The sequence below is a fragment of the Oryx dammah genome, unplaced genomic scaffold (genome assembly GCF_014754425.2).
Source record: "Oryx dammah isolate SB20612 unplaced genomic scaffold, SCBI_Odam_1.1 HiC_scaffold_1, whole genome shotgun sequence".
NCBI lineage: Eukaryota > Metazoa > Chordata > Mammalia > Artiodactyla > Bovidae > Oryx > Oryx dammah.
In genome coordinates this window covers 97,376,190-97,392,177 of record NW_024070185.1, presented here as the reverse complement: position 1 = coordinate 97,392,177, position 15,988 = coordinate 97,376,190, and the positions used below count along the sequence as shown (strand labels likewise).

Here is a 15,988-nt window from a genome sequence, read left to right as displayed (position 1 = left end):
TTTTACTTCTTCTTTTCCAATCTGGATTCCTTTTATTTCTTTTTCTTCTCTGATTGCTGTGGCTAATACTTCCAGAACTATGTTGAATAGTAGTGGTGAGAGTGGGCACCCTTGTCTTGTTCCTGACTTTAGAAGAAATGCTTTCAATTTTTCACCATTGAGGATAATGTTTGCTGTGGGTTTATCATCTATAGCTCTTATTATGTTGAGGTATGTTCCTTCTATTCCTGATTTCTGGAGGGTTTTTATCGTAAATGGATGTTGAATTTTGTCAAAGGCTTTCTCTGCATCTATTGAGATAATTATATGGTTTTTATCTTTCAGTTTGTTAATGTGGTGTATCACATTGATTGATTTGCGAATGTTGAAGAATCCTTGCATCCCTAGGATAAAGCCCACTTAGTCATGATGTATGATCTCTTTAATATGTTGTTGGATTCTGTTTGCTAGAATTTTGTTAAGATTTTTGCATCTATGTTCATCAGTGATATTGCCAGGCATGTATTTTAAATGAGCAAAGAGGGCCCAGTAGAGGGACAACAGAAAATCATAGGGACTATGACCAACCATGGTGACCATACATCATCTGGAAGTGGTACTCTCGACTCAACCCCAACCAACTACCACCATGGAGGAATGTAGGTCTAGTATGTCTAGATCTTCTGAGTTTTCTCAAGGGAAACAAGAAAATACCTTTACTTTTACATAAAATATCCCCAAAGCAAATGGTTAGTGACTACTAAAAATTTTTAAATAATCTCATGGATCAGAGGGCATATTTTCCCTTTATAATCTCTGTTTCAAGGGATCAGCTGTGATGGGTTTGAATGTTCACAAACCACAAATGTGGATGTTTCATAGCTTTCCTGCAGAGTCACATAATTGGCTACAGGGATACCCAGGAATGAATAGGCAGTGAGGGGAAGCCTCTGGGCTTCTTTAAAAGATGCTGGTTGTTATAAAGGAGGAGAAGTCAGGGCATACACAAGTTTTCTTGAAGGAGTTATGGGTTTCAGGACAAGTCAGAACAAGCCGCTTAATGCACCTCTAAGCAGATGAGTGACAGGAAGGGAGTAAGGACACTTCTTATGAAACTCAGAGGTGGCAGCAGTTCTTGAAGCTTCCACCCACCCTCTTCCACCCAGATGACTGTTTGAAGCCCATTCTCTTGACTGTATGTAGGTGTGACCTACAAGATGGTAGCCAGAAGCCCATATGTCCCAACTGTGAGACCCTCTGCCTAGGGTGGCATTTCTGCCTCCTAAGCTGTCCTTGAGGCCTCTTCGAACTACATCCACATTCTCCAGCCCCCTAGGCTTAACTCACGGTTCTAGTTAACATTACAGATGACTTTTCCCCTGGGCATTCTCTTTAACTTGAGCTAAAGCCCTCTGCGCCAGCATCTTAAGCAACTTACAAAGATGAACTTGACTAAGTGTGTTTGTCTCCAACAACACGTCACCTCCTCCCTTTTCATTTTCCATATTCATAAGCATCATTTCCACAGCAGTCTAACACCAAAACATTAGAAAATGTATAAGTCCAAACAAAACTAGTGAGCAGGAAAGAAGCTGGGTCTGAAAAGTGAAATCGATCTCAAGGACCTCTGAACATTTCCCAGCCTCACAATCCTCCCATGGAGATTCCTATTTCCACAGAGGGCACTTAAGGACCCAGAATATTTTAGAAGTTCCTTTCTTCATCAAATGAATCTCTGATGCTCAGATTTCAGACACTGTGACTGGTCTTGGGAAAAATATTTGGATACAGGGTAGTCTTTCAAATAATATCAATTTTTAAAGTTCAACATAAAGGAACAGATGGATCAGATCAAATATGGCACTGTGCAAATCATAGAATTCTTCCACCCAAATTGCTAACAATCAATGCTTTTCAGAATACTTCTGGGCCTTAACTTGCTGTGCTATAAAGCAAATATGTTCTAGAATATATCTTGCTTCTGTGCCATGTACCTTTTAATTTCCTTATGAAAACAAAAGAGGCCCGTGCCCCCATCTGCACTACAGGAGCCAGGTTAAGCACCAAAGCAAGTACAGACTGCCAAGTTTAAGAGGAGTGAGAGGAGGACACAGACTTGGGGACAACCTGGGGTCAGAACTTGAGGAGGGGCAAGGTGAGGACACCAAGAAACCCAAGAAAAATGTTTGATCTCATGAGTGGATGAATCTGAGTACTGGGAAGTGGAGAGGGTTATATGGGGAAACAAGCAAGTCTCAGGGGTCTTCCTGTAAGCATTCCACAGGGTGGGAGCACAGGAGAAGTTTTCAGGTGTGGTTTGTGTTGCTAATATCAGAGTTAGTGTAAAGAGTAAGCACTCTGAAAATTTGGACAGTTTTGATTTTAACACACCCATAGCCCATTCTGCCTTGCCAGAATCCTGGAACCTATAAAGACAATGGTTACTTGTTGGCAGATCAGATATTGGGAGTATTTTCTTTAGTTTTGGCTTTAATTTTAATAACTTTTTTCAGCTATTGAAGTGCCTCTAATAAGTCATTATCTTTTTTCTTTTATTTTTACACCATATCAAAATCTCAACCAATAAAGATGTGGTACGTACATACAATGAAATATTACTCAGCCATAAAAAAGAATGAAACCTTTCCATATGCAGCAACATGGATGGACCTAGGGAATATCATTCCAAGGGAAGTAAATCAGAGAAAGACAAATGTCACATGAAAGCACTTATATTCGGAATCTAAAAAATAATATCAATGAATCTATTTGCAAGATAGAAAGAGACTCACAGACATAGAAAAACAAACTTATTACCAAAGGGGAAAGAGGCAGAGATAAATTAGGAGTATGGGATTAACATATACACACCACTGTGTATAAACTAGAGAAGCAACACGGATTTACTATATAACATAGGGACCAATATTCAACTTCTTATAATAACCTATAATGGAAACTAATCTAAAAAATTACATGTGTATATATACATACATAAAGTTGAATTACTTTTCTGTATACTTGAAACTAACACAATAATTACCTCAACTATATTTCAAGACAATCTCAATCTGAAGACATATCCATTATTGGTAAAAATGCTAATGCTTGAATCTCTAGTAGATGGCTATCTGAATAGAATGAGGTATAGGTAACTATATGTATAGTAAAATACTTTAAAGTTACAGTATATCAGAACTAGGTACACCTTAGTTGTTTTTAATATATGAGACATTATCAAATAATACCATATTAGACTGAGCTTCCCTGGTGGCTCAGGTGGTAAAGAATCTGCCTGCAATCCAGGATACCAGGGTTCGATCCTTGGGGCAGGAAGATCCCCTGGAGAAGGAAATGGCTACCCACTCCAGTATTCTTGCCTGGAAAATTCCATGGACAGAGGAGCCTGGCAGGCTACAGTCCATGGGTTTGCAAAGAGTCAGATATGGCTGAGCAACTCACACACACACACACACCATCAGGATTGAATACTAGGCATGTCAAAAGTGAAGATGATGGCATAGATTTGGAAATGGTCACTTATGGAAGATTGAAAAATAAAGAGATACATGTGGATAACATGAGTCTGGTTTCTTAATGTCAGAAAATGAAGTAATAAATGTCAAAAGAAAAACAATAAAATCTATGGTGTTGGACTGAAATAAGAGGTTTGGTGTTAACTCACAGTTCTCAATTTATATATAGATACAGAGAGAGATAAATAAAGATACATAGAGAGATAAATATATAACATTTATATAGAGACATATAGAGAGATAAATAAAGATATATAGAGAGATAAATAAAGATGTGTGCATATGTAGGGATTCCCTGGTGGTTCAGTCAGTAAAGAATCCACCTGCAATGCAGGAGACCTGGGTTCAATCCTTGGGTTGGGAAGATCCCCTGGAGAAGGAAATGGCAACCCACTCTACTATTCTTGCCTGGAAATTTTCATGTACAGAGGAGCCTGGCAGTATATGTAATACACACACACAAACATATATTCCCTATTCCCACCCACAAAGAGAGGGCCTGGAAACAGTGATACCTCAATAAAAATCAGGACATCTCATCCCCAGGTCTGGGTTTCTAGACATCATTCTCCACTAAAATGGACCAGTGTTTCTTGGAGAAATGTCTTTTTCTTCTTTTTCTAGAACTGGGACTGGAAAAGTACAAGATAAGCCTGAAACAATTTATGAAGTACTCAAAGAACGATGGAATGTATTGAAAGGACAGGCACCAATCTGAACTGATTTGGTTTCAGGAGCCAAGTTGAGGGCAACAGAAATAATGATAGAAACAGATTATAAGCCATTGAATAAAATAGAAATCTATGAGTCAACAATAGTGGAAAGGAAAGAATGGGAAAAGAGAGAGAAAGAAGCTTAGCTGAATCACAAATGGGCTATTGAGAAGAGAACTTTATAGAGGAATCACCTGAAAGACACCACCTTAAGCAAGTGATCAAAGTAAACATCACCAGTAATGGGACAAATTGACACCCTTCTCCACCTGATGGGATACTGTGAGAAGAACAAGTATCACTTCTGTGTTATTCTGGCTGAAGATGCATAACCTGTGTTCAGTTCAGTTTAGTTCAGTCGCTCAGTCGTGTCCGACTCTTTGAGACCCCATGAATCGCAGCACGCCAGGCTTCCCTGTCCATCACCAACTCCCGGAGTTTACTCAAACTCATATCCATTGAGTCGGTGATGCCACTGACCTGTGTTAGTCATGAGGAAACACCAGGCCAAACAGATTGAGGGACACTCTACAAAATAACTGACTGATAATCTTCAAAGGTGTCAAGGTCATGAAAATCAAGGCAAGTGTGAGGAACTGTTCCAGGCGAAAGAGACATGACAACCAAGTGCAACTCATTATTCTGAACTGGATTTTTTCCTATGAGAAAGTGTGAAAGTGCTAGTCGCTCAGTTTTGTCCAACTCTTGGTGACCCCATGGATTGTAGCCCACCAGGCTCCTCTGCCCATGGAATTCTCCAGGCAAGAATACAGGAGTGGGTGGCCATTCCCTTCTCCAGGGGATCTTCCCAACTCATCGATGGATCCCAGGCCTCTTGCATTGCAGGCAGATTCTTTACCATCTGAGCCACCAGGAAAGCTCTTTCCTATACAGGATATTATTAGAAAGCTTGAATGTGGTCTGAGGATTGTATAGTAATACAACAACATATAGTAATAGTAATAATGCATCTAAGTTAATTCCCCAATTTCAATAATTGTATTGTGGTTTTATGGAAGAATGGCCTTGTAGGAAACATTGTACACATGAGACAGAGTGACAGGACATAAGGTTGGCAAATTACTCTCAAACAGTTCAGGAAATGAGAGGCCTTGGCAGTATTTCCAACTCTTTTGTGAGCTTATGATTGTTTCATCTGTTAAACATATGACTGAGAGACTAACACACGTGCATAAAATGGGTTTCCCTGGTGGTTCAGATGATAAAGAATTTGCCTGCAATGCAGGAGACCCAGGTTCAATCCCTGGGTCAGGAAGATCCCCTGGAGAAGGGAATGGCCACCCACTCCTGTATTCTTGCCTGGAGAATTCCATGGGCAGAGGAGCCTGGTGGGCCACAATCCATGGGGTCACTAAGAGTTGGACAAAACTGAGCAACTAACACTTTCACACTTTCTCATAGGAAAAAACCCAGGTCAGAATCATGAGTTGCACTTGGTTGTCATGTCTCTTTTGCCTGGAATAGGTGCTAATATTTATTAAGTATATTGATCAGTTGAAGAATAAAAACATGTAATTAATCACCATTTGTTCCTCTTGGGAAACACAGTGTTGAAAAATATGTGTAAATTTCTGATTTTTCTCTCTGAATTTACCAATAGTCTTTCTCTTTTTTCTAGTGTCCATACTTTTTTTTCTTTTCTTTTTTTAAAAAAAGCAATAGCAATAATCTCCTCTCTTCAGCCTTATTTTATAAATCCTGAACAAAGTAATTTGGGCATTATTCAACTGTTAAGAATAACCAAAACAGATGGTTGAATACTAGGTCTTTAGCTTCCTTTTAATGTTTGGTGCAAGAATTTTAACTTAGCAGATATTGGCCTGATTAGGATCATAATAAATGTACATGAAAAATTATCAGAATTTTGAAAGAAGGAAAAAGGCTCTGAGCATGAGCATCAGAGGAAGCCAAATTGACACAAATCAGAACACATAAACAGAGAGAACATTATTAATAGGAAGAAAAACACCAAAAGCTTTTCAACTTTGCACTCAAGTGCAAGGAACAATCAGAATCTTCAGGCATACAACCAAAGAAGGGTCATGGACATTAGATTACTGATTCTTATCAACTGCCACTGACAGAAATCACTTAAGTTAGGTGATAGAATTGAAATTCAGATGCCACTATTGTTGCCACCAGGGTAAATTCAACTCACTCTGTTCAACCAGAGGCAAGAACCAGAAGCAGAAATGGATGAGACCAGGAATCAGTTTAGCGTGTGAGAGCCGGAGAGCCCAGTCTCCACACTCCACACTAGCCTTATCACAGGAGCCAAGAGAAGATGAGCCAAGGACCCAAGGGGTCCCGGTCCAGACAAGATCCAGGTACGCTTTAATCTACACATTTCTGTGGTGGGCGTTATCACAGTGGAGCCTTCAGAATAAGTCAAAGAATAACTCGAAGGACACACAGTAAAGTTATTAGCATACCATTTAATTATGCATGAGGGAAAACAATAATAAATTAACTTCCTCTAACAACAAAATAAATGACTTAAATATGAGAGAGAATGAGAGGAGACAAAAATAAACCAAAAACAAACAAACAACAAAAAAAATCTGAGCTACTTTTGATTTCATGCTTTGGGTAAAATGCTGATCAGCTGGCAGCCAGCCAGAAGGCTGTCTGGGGATTTTTGTCCTTGGGCAGACAAACGGGTCATTAAAGGAAGCAATTCAGTTATGTGTTTATTCTCTGGAAGATCTGGGGGGCTAACTTGGACACAGACAAAACAGGCAGTCTCTGCATTAAGTCCTGCGTGTATCCTTTGCCAGCATCTGCAACTCTAGGACTGCACCATTTCCTTATTTGAATTGCTCACTGATAATCACACAGGTAAATTAATAAGAAGACAAGAAAATTCAGATTTCAAATGAAATTTAAAAATAGAATGCATCTTCACCGTTGGAGGTGCAAGAAGTCTTAATTGGACTTGCCTCCCCACATTGAGACTCTGCCTCACCACTCACTGCTCTTCCTTGTTCTCCATGGCTAACAATCTTGCCATCCTGTCTTTGTTCTCCAAGGTGTGCCTTTGCTGGCTATTCTTTAAATGATCAATTTCCTCTGGGTTTCCTGGAACTTCCCAATTTAGCACTGAAAAGTCCAGCAACCTAAGTCCCTCAGTTCCAGGCACAGTGGGACACCTAGTCACCTCAGTATTTTCCCCTTGAACTATAACAATCAGATCCATACTGCAAGGGTAATAAAATCCAAGAATGCTGTACTTTGAAGACATTTCTGGAAGCATCCTGCATTTTCCATCAAGCTCTTTCAGGTAATTTCTATTTCTGCTTTATTGACTATGCCAAAGCCTTTGACTCTGTGGATCACAATAACCTGTGGAAAATTCTGAAAGAGATGGGAATATCAGACCACCCAATTTGCCTCTAGAGAAATCTGTATGCAGGTCAGGAAGCAACCTAACCTGGACATGGAACAACAGACTGGTTCCAAATAGGAAAAGGAGTACATCAAGATTGTATATTGTCACCCTGCTTATTTAATGTATATGCAGAGTACATCATGAGAAACACTGGGCTGGAGGAAGCACACGCTGGAATCAAGATTGCCAGGAGAAATATCAATAACCTCATATATGCAGATGACACCATCCTTATGGCAGAAAGTGAAGAAGAACTAAAGAGCCTCTTGATGAAAGTGAAAGAGGAGAGTGAAAAAGTTGGCTTAAAGCTCAACATTCAGAAAACTAAGATCATCACATCCGGTCCCATCACTTCATGGCAAGTAGATGGAGAAACAGTAGAAACAGTGGCAGACTTTATTTTTGGGGGCTCCAAAATCACTGCAGATGGTGAGTGCAGCCATGAAATTAAAAAACACTTACTCCTTGGAAGAAAAGTTATGACCAACCTAGTTCAGTTCAGTCACTCAGTCATGTCCAACCCTTTGCAAACCCATGGACCATGGCACACCAGGCCTCCCTGTCCATCACCAACTCCTGGAGTTCACCCAAACCCATGTCCATTGTGTCAGTGATGCCATCCAGCCATCTCATCCTCTGTCATCCCCTTCTCCTCCTGCCTTCACTCTTTCCCAGCATCAGGGTCTTTTCAAATGAGTCAGCTCTCTGCATCAGGTGGCCAAAGTACTAGAGTTTCAGCTTCAACATCAGTCCCTCCAATGAACACTCAGGACTGATCTCCTTTAGGATGGACTGGTTGGATCTCCTTGCAGTCCAAGTGACTCTCAAGAGTCTTCTCCAACACCACAGTTCAAAAGCATCAATTCTTCGGCACTCAGCTTTCTTTATAGTCCAACTCTCACATCCATACATGACTACTGAAAAAACCATAGCCTTGACTAGAAGGACCTTTGTTGGCAAAATAATGCCTCTGCTTTTTAACATGCTGTCTAGGTTGGTCATAACTTTCCTTCCAAGAAGCAAGCATCTACCAGAGACATTATTTTGGATCCAACCAGTCCATCCTAAAGGAGATCAGTTCTGAATATTCATTGGAAGGACTGATGTTGAAGGTGAAACTCCAATACTTTGGCCACCTGATGCAGAGAGCTGACTCATTTGAAAAGACTCTGATGCTGGGAAAGATTGAAGGTGGGAGGAGAAGGGGATGACAAAGGATGAGATGGTTGGATGGCATCACTGACTCAATGTACATGAGTTTGAGTAAACTCCGGGAATTGGTGATGGACAGGGAGGCCTGGTGTGCTGCAGTCCATGGGGTCGCAAAGAATCAGACACGACGGAGCAACTGAACTGAACTCTTTTTAAAATTGTGGTAACACATACATAAAATTTACCACATTAACCATTCTGAAGCATACAATTCTGTGGCCATTAGGTACATTCACACTGTTGTGCAACCATCCATCTCCAGAACTTTTTTATCCTCCCCAACTGAAACTCTGTACTCATTAAACATGAACTTCCCCATCTCCTCCCCCAGTACTTGGCAGCCAGCATCCTATTTTCTATCTATGAATTTGACTCCTCTAGGTACCCTGTAAAAGTGGAATCATATAACATTTGCCATTTGGTGCTTTTGGTGATTTCTTAAATTATAAATTGAATTTTACTGATTTTCAATTATAATAGCTAAAATAACCAGCTGTTGACCAAGAGCTACTAGCAGATGGAATCAATATGCAACGTTTTGGGGGGTTTTCTTTTCTTTTTAGGGGGGGGGCCCTCAACTCACCTTTAAAATTTTATTTAGTGGATGAATGAATGGTTTCCCTACCTCTGACTCAAAACCTGGGCAAGCCCCAGGACTTTGCTGGTCACTCTTAAGGAATAAGCAGTTGGTTACTTTTACTAACAAACAAAAATCTTAATTTCAAAATCAGGACACATTTGATGTCTTATTAAAAATCCTTCCATCTTCCTACTAACCTGGGGGTTGCTCTCTGTGTGTGGTGATCCCCACTTGGCCTCTTGGTCATAGTGAAACCCCATATAGCATACATATAATGAGAAAAGAAGAAAGTAGATGGTCTGTCAACTCATATCAAGAGCAAATCTAATCTGAAAGATATTGACAAAAACATTTGATGGGAGACCAGTTGGAGTCCATCTACCTCCATATCTAGGTTCTTCCTTTAACTTTAAAATACCCAAGACTTGAGATTTGAGAGCTGGAATTTCCTTGCACTTATTACATACTACAATATTCTTTAAGTTTTATACCAAAAAAATGGTATGGTTCACTGTTATAGTATTCTACTTGTAGTATTCTATAATTACTTGATGTAATATTCTACTACCAAGGTATAAAAAATTAAGTTAATAATTTCCCACACTAATCTCATCTCCAATTCCACAAAGGGAGTAAACATACCCAATATTAACAGGGTAGAGTCTATCTTTACCTTTTTCTCTCATAAAACTATTACATCAGAATATTCAATAAAAATCATTAAAATTTTGCATCATAAAAATATCACATATATATGCACATTAGATGGACATCATATCCATATCTTGTATCTTGCTCTTTTTCCCTTGGTAGGTCATAGACTCCCCACTCTAGTCTTTGTAATTCTGAACTTCAGTTTGTTTTCCCCCAAGAGAGAAAAGCAGTGGCTACTCACAGTGTGATTTAGAGGCATAAATATAGAGGAGACATTGTCTGGTTGCCCCAAGCTGGCTTTATTTGTCTAGCTGTGAAAGGCTGCTGACTTTCATTCATAAAGCCTAGGTGACTATGTTCCTGAATCAGAAGAGAAAGGAAATGAATGATTGCTCCTTCGATGGAGTAGATGAATGAACGAATTAAGCAGCCAGTTGGTTTAATTACAGCTTTTAGTTTTCCCTCACCTAATAAGCACTGCAACCGTTCCACCTCTGGTCGAAAACAAGTAGCTGCTACTGTGTGATTATATATCTGAAATCAATGAAGGGAAAAACAAATAGTAAATTCATTCCCTGGATTTTTCCTCTTATGGTTTACATGTGGTCTATCTATTTCTCTAAAGTCTCACCATTTTAAAACAGTGCTTTTTAGACCATCAGCATCTAAAATGTGAGGAATGCTAAGTGCAAATGTAGATTCCTGGGCTGTGTTTTGCCCTCCTTGGAGTAAAATATATGAAAATAGAATTCATATTAAAAAATTTTCCACAGGTGATTCTGACATACACTAAGTTGTTTGAAAATGACCCCTAGGCCTCACCACGGGTTCAGAGACTTGCTAATCTCATCTTCTGAAAGACTGTAGTCATCTTCTCTAGACTTCAGAATCCTGGCATTCTCCCATCTTCTCCCCTTTTCTGTCGATCACTCTCAAGCAGGTAAAAGGAAGCTTGCATCCTCTTAGGTCTGACTCAAGGCAAAGTAGGCTCTGGATAGCACCTGGGTCTGCAGAAGAACATGAAAAAAGGAATTGCTGATTTGGGCCTAAGAACTGCCCTTGACTCTCTGGGTTCAGACCTAGGAAATAGTAGTTCTGAGTCTTCTGGGACCCAAACAAGCATTAGAGATAAAACACTTTCTACAAAGTGAAGAGGAACTAAAAAGCCTTTTGATGAAAGTGAAAGAGGAGAGTGAAAAAGTTAGCTTAAAGCTCAACATTCAGAAAACGAAGATCATGGCATCTGGTCCCATCACTTCATGGGAAATAGATGGGGAAACAATGTAAACAGTGTCAGACTTTATTTTTTTGGGCTCCAAAATCATGGCAGATGGTGATTGCAGCCATGAAATTAAAAGACGCTTACTCCTTGGAAGGAAAGTTATGACCAACCTACATAGCATATTAAAAAGCAGAGATATTACTTTGCCAACAAAGGTCCATCTAGTCAAGGCTATGGTTTTTCCAGTAGTCATGTATGGACGTGAGAGTTAGACTGTGAAGAAAGCTGAGCACTGAAGAATTGATGTTGGACTGCGGTGCTGGAGAAGACTCTTGAGAGTCCCTTGGACTGCAAGGAGATCCAACCAGTCCATCCTAAAGGAGACCAGTCCTGGGTGTTCATTGGAAGGGCTGATGTTGAGGCTGAAACTCCGTACTTTGGCCACCTTGTGCGAAGAGTTGACTCATTGGAAAAGACCCTGTTGCTGGGAAGGATTGGGGGCAGGAGGAGAAGGGGACAACGGAGGATGATATGGCTGGATCGCACCACCGACTTGATGCACATGAGTTTGGGTGAACTCCAGGAGTTGGTGATGGACAGGGAGGCCTGATGTGCTGTGGTCCATGGGGTCACAAAGAGTTGGACATGACTGAGCTACTGAACTGAAATGACTGACTTCTAGGAGAGGCTAAAGCAGCATCAAACACATTTATGGATGCAAAGAGAAGGAAATGGCAACCCACTCCAGTGTTCTTGCCTGGGAAATCCCATGGACAGAGAAGCCTGGTGGGCTAACAGTCCATGGGGTCACAAAGAGTCAGACACAACCGAGCAACTGAGCACATACTTTCTACCTCTACGAGAGGCTAAAGCAGCAGGCAAACACATTTGTGGATGCTAAGAAGAAAGCCAGGAAGGAGAAGAGCAATGATTAATAAAGGCAGTGACTTTGCTGTCACTCTCAATCGCAACTGCCAATGACTGTTCTTGAATAAGTAAAGGTCAACGTGTGAATGAATGATTAGATAAATGTTTCATACTTTCTGGTGACCGAAAACAACACAGCAACAACAAATACTTTCCTAATCCCTAAGATTGTTGTCCATGGCGGGGGGCACAGTGGACAGTATATCAGTCTTAATCAGAACGTCATCTGTAAATTTTAGTAAGAAACACTGGGCTTCCCTGGTTGCTCGGGGGTAAAGAATCTGCCTGCCAATGCAGAAAACACAGGTTCAATCCCTGGGTCGGGAAGATCCCCTGGAGAAGGAAATGACAACCCACTCCAGTCTTCTTGCCTGGGACAGAGGCTTTAGTTATAAGTAATTCCACATGCTGTAACTATCAGCAGTATGCAAGGAGGCTGCCATAGGAAATGAACCTTCATGTGCCTGAAGCCAGGGTTTATATTATCTTTATGATGAGATTCATTCACATCAACACACACACCCACACACAAACTGTTTTTGTGAGAGGATGGATTAATTGAACTTACTTTTCAATTGCATCAGCTTCTTTTTTAATGTAATGACGAATGGATTCAATTAGACAGAAACCATATTTGTGGCTGACATATCAAGGGTGTTACTTCTTCCCACAGATTTCATTATGCACACCAACTAAAGGCATTGCCTTTCTTTGCTGTCTCTCCAGGTTACACTTGTAGGCAGCTCTTTGACCAGAAGACAGTAGATTCTTCTTAATGAGACCCTGGCAAAAAGGAAAAGAGAAATCCTCTGAGACACTGGTCAAGAGACAAAAAGGTACTTTCTCCTCTTTTTACTCCTCAGCTTCTTGGCATTGCCCTGGCTGCATGCCTCCTCTATCTTCTCATGCAGATGCTGCCAGCAGAATGTCCACGGCAAATAAAGAGCCAGGCTCTTGGGCAGGACCATCTGCAGGGGCTGCGATGGAGCTGGACACAGCTGACCAATGGAGTTAAGACCTGAGTCACCCAGTGCTTCTCTTTGTTAAATTCGCACCATCTTTACCTCTGTCACCAATCTCAAGTTAGAGGGTCCCCACGATCTCTCTATGGTTTGACAGTTCGCTGGAAAGACTCACAAAACTCACTGAAAGTTGCTATACTCACAGTTACGGTTTAAGACAGAACAGGGACAGAGATTAAAAGCAGCTAAGTGAAAAGAGACATGGAGAAGTGTCCAGGAGAGTTCAAAGCATGGGACCTCTAGTTGTCTTCTCCCAGTGGAGTTATGGACACACTTGATTTCTCACAGCTGCAATGTGCAACGATACGCATCAGCCGGTGCCAACCAGACAAGCTCACCTGAGCCTTGGTGTCTACAGATCTTATTGGGGCTCAGCCACATAGCCATGGCTGACTGGTCATGCGGTCAACCTTAGTCTCCAGAGGTCAAATTCATACCACATGACCCAAGGACCCTTCCTATAAATCACACTGCTAGCATAGGCTATCTGGCTTGGCCAGAGGTCCCCAGGTTAAACAAATCAAGGCAAGATATTCCTAGGTCTTAGAGGTTACCTCCCAGGAGCCAAGGGCAAAGGCCAAACCTCTTTGGGTAAAAGATTAATCCTTTATTGTCCATCCAGACCTTCTTGTTCCACTTGACAGAATTTCTCTGCAACATCCCTCCAAACGTACACCTCTCCTAGTCTCTTCCATTCTCAAGAACAGCACCAACCATCAGCCAAGTGATCAAGCCACTTCCACCCTAATTCAAGCCACCATCAGTTCTCACGTGGGGCGTTTCTGGCAAGTGCAGCTGGGTAGATGAAGGTAGCGCAGACCGGGGGTTTGGGGGGCCCTGCGTGTGTTGCAGGCTGCTAGTACCAGCCCAGGATGCTGCACCCTGGTCCTCCTTCCCCCAACAGGACCCCGAGCCTCCAGCCAGGGCTTACTGGGTTCGCCAAGGAAGCCTAGCTTCAGAGCTTGGACAAGAAGATCTGCTCCCTGCCCAGTCCCGAGTCCCAGACGCACAACTCACCTAGCAAAACTCAAGTTTCAGAAACTGCTGGGCCCCCAAAACAGAAGGGGAAGAAAGCACATTAGAAATCCCAAGAGCGGGTCCCTGTGGAGAAGCCTCATGGCAGGAAGTCAGTGGCAGTGAAAGAGGAGGCAGAGGCCTTCAGCTCCACTGCGACCCCTACGGATGGCCTGGCCTCAGCGCCCGACCCTTCATTTGCGGTGGACGTCCTGCGACAGTGCGTGCATGAGAAGATAGGGGAGGCACGCAGCCAGGGTAACCCCAGGAAGCTGTTTCCCACCTCTTTGGAGAAAAGATGCTGGAGGAAGCTGAGGCAGAAGGAGTGGGACCGGAAGTAGAGGATGCAGAGGGGCTGGGGATGAAGGAGAAAGCCGCCAAGGTCTCCAAGGGGTCCTCTGAGGTGCCGGGCCAGCCGGGCTGCTCTTCAGTAAGGCAGAGATGAGTCAACAAGAGGATCAGGCCTGCAAGGCGCAGCGCAGGAAGAAGAGGCAGAAGGTGAAGGGGGTGATGGGCTGGAGCAGCTGCCCGACGGGGACGCGGCCCAGGCCCGGGAGCTTCAGGCCAAGATACAGGGACAAACCTGCTGTACAAGGCCAAGGGCGTGAAGATCCTCGACGGCCAGCACCTGCAGCCGGAGGTCCTGAAGTGCCAGGAGAAGCGGCGGGCGCAGCGCAGGCACACGTGTGAGAAGCGCAGGGCCCGTGGCCCAGGTGGTGGGGAAGATGCTGCTGCAGGACCGATGGTGGCAGAACCTGCGCAAGAAGAAGGCGGCCAAGGCCGAGGGGCGCCTGGAGAAGGGCTGCATCCTGCACCCTGGCTCTGGAGACGGGCCTGGCCTCAGGGCCCGCATGCTCGACCCCAGGCAGGCTCTGGCTCTGGGTGGAGAGCGGACGCTGTCACACTCCGCTCAGCGACTTGTCCAGGGCTCAGGCCGCATGGGCAGAAGAGCCTTCAGATCTGGGGAACGGTTGATCCACATCTAGACTCCAGCCTCCTCTCCTGAGGCCGAACGCTCCCTGAAAGTTGCAGGGTGGGGGACGGGGGAGCGGTAAGGAGGCAGTGGGCGCCAGGTAAGGAGGGGCGGGCTTCATTGACCTCCTCTTTATCTCCCGAGTTCACAGGAGCTGGAAGGGAATGGCCTTTGGGACTGCTGTGTGAGCCCCAAACTCATTTGAAAAGGACAAAACCCAGCGCCTGAAGCCAGACCGAAGGTGAAATTGATGGTCTCCATAACTGGGAGAAGGCGGGGCCATCCTCAGGTTGCCTGGAATTGAATTATTCTAAGTTTATTTGCAAGATGAGTAAAGATTAGAATTTAAGATAATCATGTACATTTAAAATCCTAAAATAACCACAGAAGATATAAACAGTCTTACTAAGCTAGGAGGAAGAAATACGGAGTGGGATGGACAGTGTCAACCTAGAAGGAGGTAGGAGAGATAAACCTCTAACTACGCCAGGTGAATGGAGGATACACAGAAGTAGAGTTAAGTCCCAGCTCACAGCCAGCCAGGTGAATTTTATGGTATGTAAATTTTTTTTAAACTGTTAATAAAATTCTTTTGACTAAATTCTAGTTAAGAAACAGATGGTAACCAAAAGGAAGCTGTTGTTGGCTGTATTAGAAGATGAAGTCAATTTTAAGATAAAAGGCACTGCTAAAAAGAAGGAATATCACCACGTGATGAAAAGGGGTTCAAATCACCTGGAAGGTGGA

General features: G+C 42.7%; 1 pseudogene; it reads left to right on the top strand.

Annotated features, from left to right (window-relative positions):
- The first annotated feature begins 558 nt into the window (after window positions 1–558).
- On the top strand, window positions 559–15,254 carry LOC120862041 (annotated as a pseudogene).
- The last annotated feature ends 734 nt before the right edge of the window (window positions 15,255–15,988 follow it).